The following is a 9172-nucleotide window of genomic DNA, read 5'->3' as shown; positions in this document are numbered from 1 at the left end:
TTGTGTATGTGATATGTTGAGCATGAGCTAAGTAGCATTAAGTTAAGGCTCAGTTGAAGCCTTATGCACTGTCAAATGACAAGTTGCTAGGATAGTTAACTCCTTGCCCTGTTTTGCTTGAGCAATGGGAAGAGGTTAATGCTCATAGTGCCTGTGATTGATTGTTCTGTCAAAAGACAGTCAATGCTAGGGGCAAACTAGTGAGCAAATTAGTTTTCCTCCCATTCTAGATGTATGCATAGGATTTTCAACTCAACCTAGAAATATGTTGTTTGATTAGTACACAAGGTGGATACTAAGCCTTAGCTTAGCCACAATCCCTTTTACAGTCACTTAAATTCAGTTCTGTTTTGCTTCCTGTTCAGTTTATCTCCTTACCTGTTTTGCTTGTTTAATTCCTTGCAATTTGTAGCTGTTGTGCACTGAAATCAGTGCACAAACTCCCCCTGCCCTTGGCTTACAGCCTTGGTTCCCTGCTATTTTTATTTTATATCCTCTGCCATTTAATCTTTGCTGTTTTGCCATCTTGTGTTAACTGCTTTGGTTTGTTAACTGTTTTGGTTCTTTGCATCTGCCATATTACCTTGCCTTGCTCACTGCCATAGTTCCTTGTCTCCATTGCTAGCTTAGGAAAATTTCTCGTATGCTCCCACTCCCTGTGGACTAACCCCTTGCTTATCTTCTATACTAAAACTTGGCCTTGTATACTTGCAAGTGTTCTGTGTGTCTTTTCCAAGCACACCAAGTTTTTGGCGCCGCTGCCGGGGAGTGGTGCTGCCATCTGCTGATTTCCTTTGCTGTCTTTCATCTACCATTGCATCTCTGTCAAGATCACTGCATGCCATTCATTCCTGCCCTGCAATCATTGCACTTGTAGCCTGCTATCATTGCACACAATCATTGCACACAATCTTTGCAGCCAATTTCTGGACTGTTGCTGTTGCTGCAGCTGGGACTGGTGAGTTTCTGCTGCTGTTGAACCTGGCCAAGGAAGCTGCTGCTGCTGCCAGACCAAGCCCAAAGCTAGTGCATCTCTGCCGCAGGGCTGTGCTGCTGTTGCTCCTGGGCTGTTGCATATCAACATGTTGCTGGGCTCGTACAACTGATCTGGGCTGCTGCTAATCTGCGAACTGGGCTCCTAGTCTGCTGCTCCTGAGCTGGGCTCTGTTGCTGCTGGGTTTCGTTGTTGTTGCTGCTGCTGGGCTCTGTTCCACCTGTTGTCCTGGGCTTGAGCGCGAAGCTGCTAAGGACGATCCTAAAGCCCAACTGGGCTGTGCAACTAAAAGGGGACCAAAAGCCTATTTTTGGGCTTCCCTCCAAAAATCAAGTAAGCCTAACCCATGAGTTAACCCACTTGGGCCTCATTTAAATTCAAATTCGGGCTTGTAATAATTAATTTAATTATTTATTTGGGATTGTAATAATTTTTATTTTCCTTTATTTTCTTTTTCTTTTTTTTTTATTTGGGACTGTAATTATTTTTTGTCTTTATTTTTCTTTTATTTTTCTTTTTCTTTTTCTTTTTCTTTTATGGGCTTGTCTTAATTATTATTATTGTTTTTATTTTCTTTTATGGGTTGTGCTAATTTATGCTAGGTTTAGTTCAAAAAATTTTCCAAAGCCCAATTTTAAACCAAAAACAAAATCCCTTATTAAAACCAAAACCAAATCATCAAAACCCATTTTAAACCAAAATATTGGGCCTTTTTGTGGTCCAAAATTGTTTCCGATTGCTCTGTCTGACCAACATGTTAGTTGAGGTACCTACAAGGACATGATTGTGACCTATAGAGACCAAACAAACAGACTTGTTAGAATTAATCAAGAAGAACCTATCGAAATTCTGAGTTCTGAGGTAGACAGCCCAGATCAAACCGAAACAATGGGAGAACCACGTACCCTCAAGGATTATATGTACCCAACTAGAGCCAGTCAACCTTCTTGTATTGTGCTACCCGAGGATAATGGTCATTATGAGCTGAAATCGAGCACAATACAGATGCTTCTTATTTTTAGAGGTGTTGAGAATGAAAACCCGTACCACTACGTGAGAGAATTCGAGGAAATTTGTGGAACTCTGCGTTTCACTCAAATGTCCGACGAAACCCTAAAGTTAAGGCTCTTTCTTTTCTCCCTGAAAGATAAGGCAAAGGTCTGGCTTTATGCTTTACAGCCTCAATCCATCATGACATGGGATGACCTCATAAAGGAGTTTTTCAAAAAAAAAATCCCGAATCACAAGACTGCGACAATTCGTCAAAGTCTGAATAGCTTTGTGCAATTAGAGGGTGAGACCTTAGCTAGATACCTGGAGAGATTCAATGAATTATTTCTCCAATGTCCCCATCATGGTTTTGAAAAATGGAGACTTGTGCAAATTTTGTATGAAGGTCTAGATGTGTCCACCCGAACAACTGTTGAGTCGATGTGCAATGGTCTATTCGTAGACAAAACTGCTGATGCGTCTTGGGACTTCTTGATTGAAGTAGCTGAAAAGACGCAACAGTGGGAATCCATCCGTGAACCCAGAAAGACTACATCCGAAGCGAAGGCTTTTAGGATTGAAGCAGATTTCGAGGGAAGAGCAAACATGGCATCAATAGTTAGGAGATTAGTATCTGTATTGTGGGAATCTATTTTCAGTCTCGACTTAAATGTTTAGTTGGAGATAAATTTGATGACGCAATGGACCGTTGGGAGAATAGTTGTCTATCCTTGATTCAACACCTTATTTCGCAAAAGGAAGGTAGTCATAATAGTTTGACTGCCTTAATTATCTTTTCTTTGTCATATCTCTCTGAATTCCTTATCTTAATAAAATTTTGTATTCTATTTTTCGCAGAGTCTGAGATGAATCTTCATTCTTCCGTTTCTGTTTTGGAGGCTAAATATGCCAAAATTCGCAAAGAAAATGCATTGCTCGTCTCTACCCTTACTGGTTCTCGCGACCGAGCATAAAGAAGACTTGATTATCTTGCTTATTTTAAGGATATTCAAGATAGCAATCATCAGAGAGCACTTCTTCGCCAAGTTCATCTACGGGCTTAAGTCCTTGTAAATGACATTTTATTGTCCAACTCTCTTCCTCCTACATCAATTGATCCTTTAGAAGTAGATGATGATGAAGTTCCTCATCCTGCTAATAGTGATTATGATTACGAAAGCGGTGCAGAGGATAATTTCTTAGAAGATGAAGAAGAGGTTCCTTCTAAAGAAGCATCTGTTGGTGTTAATCAGAATGAGAAATAAATTTCTCCTGAAGAAGTAATTGCTGGCGATAATCAAGATGCTAGTCAAGGCGAAGATCAAAACCGAAATGAAGGAGAGGCTTGCGAGAATATTGGCGAAGAATTTCTGTTATCTCCTGCTACTGAAATTAATACTGAAGCTTGAGCTTCTTATTTAGCTTTGTCTTCTTGAACTGTCTTATTTTTATCACTTTTGCGAGTTACATTTTTCAACCAACTTTGGAGTCAACTTTTCCTTTTAATATTTTGTTGATGAGAAAGATAATGCTTCTTGTGTACTGATTCCCATACTTGCCTCTCATTATCTTTCTTGCAAAAAATAATCTGTTACGAATACTTATAAATATTTTGTTTGATCATATGGTCTTATTTTTCCTTCCTAATTAAAGGTCTTATTATGCCACCTTTTTTCATTGCGACAAAATCGCAGGACGTCCTTGCACTTTCATGCAAAAACCCATTGATCTTGCCTTAACTTTTTCTTTTGTATTATGGCCTCTTCAGGAATGTTGCGACAATATGACAGGCCTAAATATTCTTGCGAAAATAAAGTCCCATGACATTTCCGTCTTGCGACGAAATCGCAGGACGTCTTCGCACTTTCATGCGAAAACCCATTGATCTCGTCTTATCCTTTTCTTTTGTATTATTGCCTCTTCAGGATTATTGCACAAATATGACAAGCTTTAATATCCTTGCGAATAAAAATGGCAACACAATAGCACTTCTGTCCATTTCGTGAAATAATCTGTTGCGACTATTAAGTATCTTCTTTGTCCAGATCCTGGTAAAAATGGCCCCACAATATCTAAGCCTCACTTTCCAAAAGGCCATACACTAGTTGAAGATGACAATGGTGCTCCAGGTGCATGTATTTTCTTTCCATGCCGCTGACAATCTTCGCAACGTGTTGATATTTGTTTTGCATCTTCATGCATATATGGCCAGTAATAACCTTGCATTTTTTCTTTATGTGCCAAAGATCTTCCTCCACTATGATTGCCAGCATCCCCACTATGTAACATTTTAGCACCTTTTCTCCTTCCTCTCGTGTCAAACATCTGAGTGATGGTCCATTAAAGGATTTTCGGTATAGCAACCCATCTCTTAATTCATAATTCGTCGCACGACTTTTTAACTTGTATGTTTCCAATCTATTTCTTGGTGTTTCTCCTTTCGCCAAATATGCATGAAGTTCCATTCTCCAGTCTGCGATATTGTTCATTTGTTCTTCTTCTTCATTGTTTATTATCATCACGTCCATGTCTTCTTCTTCTTTATTGATTGATGGTGACAGAAGTGTTTGTATTTTTATGCATCTCGCAGTTGGATCTGTCATCATGCTTGAGATGAAAGCAAAAGCATCTGCGAGTCTGTTATCTTTTCTTGAAATGTGCCTCCATTTTATTTTTGGGATTTTCGCTGACAATTCTTCAACCAGATTCTTGTATTTCTTCAAGGATGGTTCATTTGTAGTATACTCTCCCTTTATTTGGCGAATCACTAGTGATCCTGGCATTTTCTAGTTTCATTTCTATTGCGAATTTTAAGGCATGTATCACAGCTTCATATTCTGTTTCATTATTAGTGGATGCAAATTCCAATCTGAATGAAAAAGCCATTTTTATTCCTTATTGAGAAATTAAAACAATTCCAACTCCATTTCCTTCTCCATTTGATGATCCATCTACCAATATCTCCCATCTATTTGGTTCTGTTAATAAATCTTTTGGATTTCCATGTTCTTCTTCTACATCCATCGTTTCTTCTACTGCTTCATCTTCTTCTAAAGGAAATTCTGCCAAGAAATCTGCAACAACTTGTGATTTTGGTGAAGACAAAATTTCATATTTAATATCAAAGTGGCATACTTGTGCATTCCATCTCTCCACTCTTCCTGATCTTTTAGAATTCTTCATCACTGATTCAATTGGTACTTTTGTTAATACCTTTATCTTGTGTGCTTGAAAGTATATGCGGAGCTTAAATGATGCATAAACTAATGCTAAGATTAATTTTTCAATCTTTGAGTAATTCTTCTCCGCAGTATTAAAAGTTTTGCTAATGTAATAAATGGGTTTCTCCACTCCTGCGTCTACTCGCAATAACACATCACTTAATGCATGCGACGTCGTCGCAAGATAGATCAATAATTCTTCTCCTGATTCTGCTTTTTGTAAAATAGTTGTATTCATAGGATGTTCTTTGATTCCTTGAAAAGCTTTTTCACATTCATCAGTCCATTTAAATTTCTCACCTTTCTTGAGTATATCGAAAAAATATTTGCATTTGTCTGATGATCGCGAAATGAATCTCCCAAGCGAAGCTAGAATCACATTCAACTTTTGTACATCTTTTATTGTTACTGGTGTTGGCATGTCACGAACTGCTTGCACTTTTTCTGGATCAACTTGTACTCCTTCTTTTGATACAATGTAGCCTAAAATATTTCCCGATGCAACTCCAATAGTACGCTTCTCAGGATTCAATTTAATATTATACTGCCGCATTTGTTCAAAAATCTCCCTCAGGTCTTGTACATGGTCTTTAGCTTTTTTACTCTTTACTAACATGTCATCCACGTATACTTCTAATGTTTTGTGTATACATTTTGCGAACACCTTCTCTACCATTCTTTGGTATGTCGCTCCTGCGTTTCGCAAACCAAATGGCATTTTTGTGTAACAATATAAACCTCTAGGGGAAAAGAAAGCAGTATGTTCTTGATCTTCTTCAGCGAGAGGGATTTGGTTATACCCTTTGTACCTATCTAAAGATGATACCCTATCATTTCCCGCTGCGGATTCCACCATTTGAGGAATATCTGGTAACGGAAAACTATCTTTGGGGCAAGCTTTGTTTAAATCAGTGAAATCTATGCAAATCCTGATTCCTTTGTTTTTCTTTAGGACAATGACCATATTCGCTATCCATTCTGGGTATTTAGATTCTCTTATGATTCCCGCCTCAAGCATTTTCTGTAATTCTTCTTTTATTTGGGAATGATAAGTTGTTGCAATTTTTCTTATTCTCTGTTTAAATGGTCTCACATTTTTGTTAATCTCCAACTTGTGGCATGCAATTGATGGATCTATTCCCGGTATCTCATCCATGTTTCCTGCGAAAACATCTTTATATTCTCGCAACAAGTTAACAGTTATTTCTTCTTCTTCCATATCCATTTTGGTTCCAATTCTCAATATTAGAGGTTCTTCTATAGTCCCAACGTTTATTTCTTTTGTTGGTTCTGCGGCAGTGTAAGTGGGTTTAGGTTCTCCCATTGGTGTTGGTTCTTTTATCATTTTCATAGGTCCTTCTCCTTCTTCCGAAATTTCGCTGGGTATTCCTTTGCCTTCTTTTTTCCTTATCATATATACTCTAAATTCTTCTTCTTTCTTTGCTTCCTTTGCTAACTTTCTGCGAAATTGTTTCTTTTTTGCTTGTCCTTCATAATGCTTTACTTCAATTTGATGACATGATTTCGCATTGTCAACGTCTCCTCTGATTTCACCTATTCCATTTGGTGTGGGGAATTTAATACATTGATGCAACGTTGATACCACATCTGTTATCGCATGTATCCATGGTCTTCCTAATAACATATTATATGGCGATTCCATATCCACCACGCATAACGTTACATGTGTTTCGATTTCTCCAAGTGGAATTCGTATCACTATCTCTCCTTTAGGTTTTGTTATGGATTTTCCAAAGCCGTGAACAAAATATGTTGAACTGGACATTTCTTCATCTTTCAATCCCATTCCCCGGAATGCGTGATAAAATATTATATCCACTGAACTTCCTGTATTGATTAAAGTTTTGTTCAATATCCATTCTCCTGTGGATTTTGTCGTTGTCTCCCTCTTTTTTCGCACAATTGGCACTGCGACAACCAATGGAGATGTGTGGTTCAAATTTTCTTTTGGTATTTCTGCCGCCATGAATGTAATTTTTTGCTTTTCCCAATCTTTCAAGGGTGATGTCTTTTCTACTGCCATAACTTTCCTTCCTTCAAAATTTCGTTTATGTATTCTTCCTTTGATGTTTTCATGGAATTCATTAATCATCGTTTTTGTTATCATATTACACTCCAATCTTTTGTCATCTACATTAATTCTATTCATCTTTCTTCTAACTGATTCACTGATTTATTTAATCACTTTCTCTTCAACTTTCGATCTTCAGTCCCTGTTTCTAGCGCCATTATGTAGTTGCAGGAAATCCTACACTACACCCCTCATATGATTTCATTGTTAATCAACTCATTTTTAGGTTTACACTCTTAATTTTATTGATTAATCTTTGGATGTTCTTACAAGAAAAGATAAAGAAATCAAGAATGATCTCTGCTCTAGACTTTCTCTCTCCTATTTACTTGCTTCTTACTCAAAAATATCTCTCCCTTTCTTTACAACTCGAACGAATATTTATAAAAAAAATACATAGTGGATGACAGCTAATCTGTCCTTTATTTTCGGGTATGGTTTGCGACATTCTCGCAACCTTACAAATGTTAATTTCACAAACTCTTTAATTTTCGCAGAACTATCATATCTTTCTCGTGATCTTTGCTGACGTCATTTATTTTATCATTTCTGAAATTGTTCTGCGACGCTGTTGTGCTGTGTCATTGATAATTTCGCTGAAACATTGTCGTTGCGAGATTCTGATCCTACAATGCACGTGAAGATATCCATTTTCGTAGTATAAAGCTTTACCGAACTATGGTATGTTCATGTTACTTTTATATATGTATGTATTCTTTGTTTGTCTGTAAATAACACATTAATGTATTCATATATACCACTTGGGAGATTTTCATTTAAAATGTATCAGAGGGTTTGGGGTTTATTTGATCTGCTTTATGTAAATATGATTCTTAAAATCAATAACCTAGATTTGATGCTGCAATTAGGTTGTAATCCTTGTAGATAAGAAGGTTTAGTAATTGGGGCGTCACAACTATATAGTATTCGATTATGCACATTTGAGATTTCAAGCTGAGTTTAACTCGCTTACATATTTCTCGAAATATGTGTTGGTAAGCTTTCGCTTCAACCAAGTTCATCTTATATTCTTGACGAAAGTCAAAAGATGATCATTTGAAAATCGTCGAATAACATCTTACATGGTTTGTGTGATACAATCATTTGGTATAGACTTGGAATGTTTCGTTATGATTATTTCAATAACTTGAAAATTGCTTTGATGCTAATAGTTCGTGAAAACAACTATTGTCATCCTCTAAGAAAGTTTCAGTGATTGAAATAGAGTTTAGAACACTTAACCATCATTGGATTATGAACATAGTATGCGTTCTTGCATGTATGTGATCCATGACCGGAATTATAGTATGCATACCCGTATGCGTACCTGTTAGTTAAGAAATTCCGGAAGCCTAAGTACACATACATGTTTGCGTACCGGCGAAGGGTTTGGGTCCGAGAATTTCTGTTGTGTTTGGAGGTATAAGTACGCGTTCGCATAGTGGCGAACCCAAACTCAATCCTACTTAAGTATGCGTACCCGTTTGTAATGTCCAAATAAATCCTTCTTTTCTTGTAAAAGTAAGGTCACTCTTGTTGTTCTTTCGGGAAAGACATATTATAGGGGAGAGTTCTTAATTGAACTTGTGCTTAATTGCCAAATATTTGTGGGGAGCCCGGCTGTGAAATATTGTAGGAGTTATCTTGTATCTTTATAAACTCCTTGATAAATACACTAAGTTTCGACTATGTGAAACCATAAAAACAAGTTGATATGTTCTCTTTTAGTCATGATTTATCTCTTTGAGAATTTCATTGTGACCCAGTAGTTTTCGTACCTTATCCAATTTATATTGACAAAAAGGGGGAAAATTATTTGGTAGTTTACACTACATACATATGGTTTACAAATCATTATGTAAGGGGGGGGGGGGG

Source organism: Papaver somniferum, chromosome 1 (assembly GCF_003573695.1).
Source record: "Papaver somniferum cultivar HN1 chromosome 1, ASM357369v1, whole genome shotgun sequence".
NCBI lineage: Eukaryota > Viridiplantae > Streptophyta > Magnoliopsida > Ranunculales > Papaveraceae > Papaver > Papaver somniferum.
Note: the sequence above shows the minus strand (reverse complement) of the source record.